This window comes from Neophocaena asiaeorientalis, unplaced genomic scaffold, assembly GCF_003031525.2.
Source record: "Neophocaena asiaeorientalis asiaeorientalis breed wild unplaced genomic scaffold, Neophocaena_asiaeorientalis_V1.1 scaffold96, whole genome shotgun sequence".
NCBI lineage: Eukaryota > Metazoa > Chordata > Mammalia > Artiodactyla > Phocoenidae > Neophocaena > Neophocaena asiaeorientalis.
Window position 1 is genome coordinate 5,849,977 of NW_020175831.1, and position 544 is coordinate 5,850,520.

Sequence of the window (544 nt, forward strand, 5' to 3'; positions counted from 1 at the left end):
GATTCATGGTATCAGCCCCAAGAGGTCAGCTATTTTCTAAATTCCTCACAATTTTGCCAAACATAGTTCACGATACTTAGTGAAACATTCCAAACTTTTTTATTTTGTTCAGTGCAAAAGATGTTTTTCCACAGTCTAGCTGAATTGGTGAAATTGCCTAAAACTAGTATTATGTGAGAAGCTGTATGATCAGGCCTCTCACGATGGCTGTACTCTTGCTCTCAGTCCATCTCCTGCTCCACCAATGTCTGCTTCACCTACACCCAACTCACCTGACTGACCTTCCTACACACTTGCACCAGGCCCCAGCTAGTGATTGTTCTAATCTTTAGATCAGAGTCTCTACACCTGGAGAGCTTATCAAAGGCATGGTGAGGGGCAGGCTCCTCTGCTAGTTTCCCTGGTAACCGATGAGCCAAGCTGACGTCAATTCCGCCTATAACAGGCAACCTCCCCCCACCCTCTGGGAGCAAAGATGGCCGCTACCTGCGCACACGGTGGCGGGTCCCTCGGGGACGTCTCTTGAGGCAGGTAAGCAACCCCC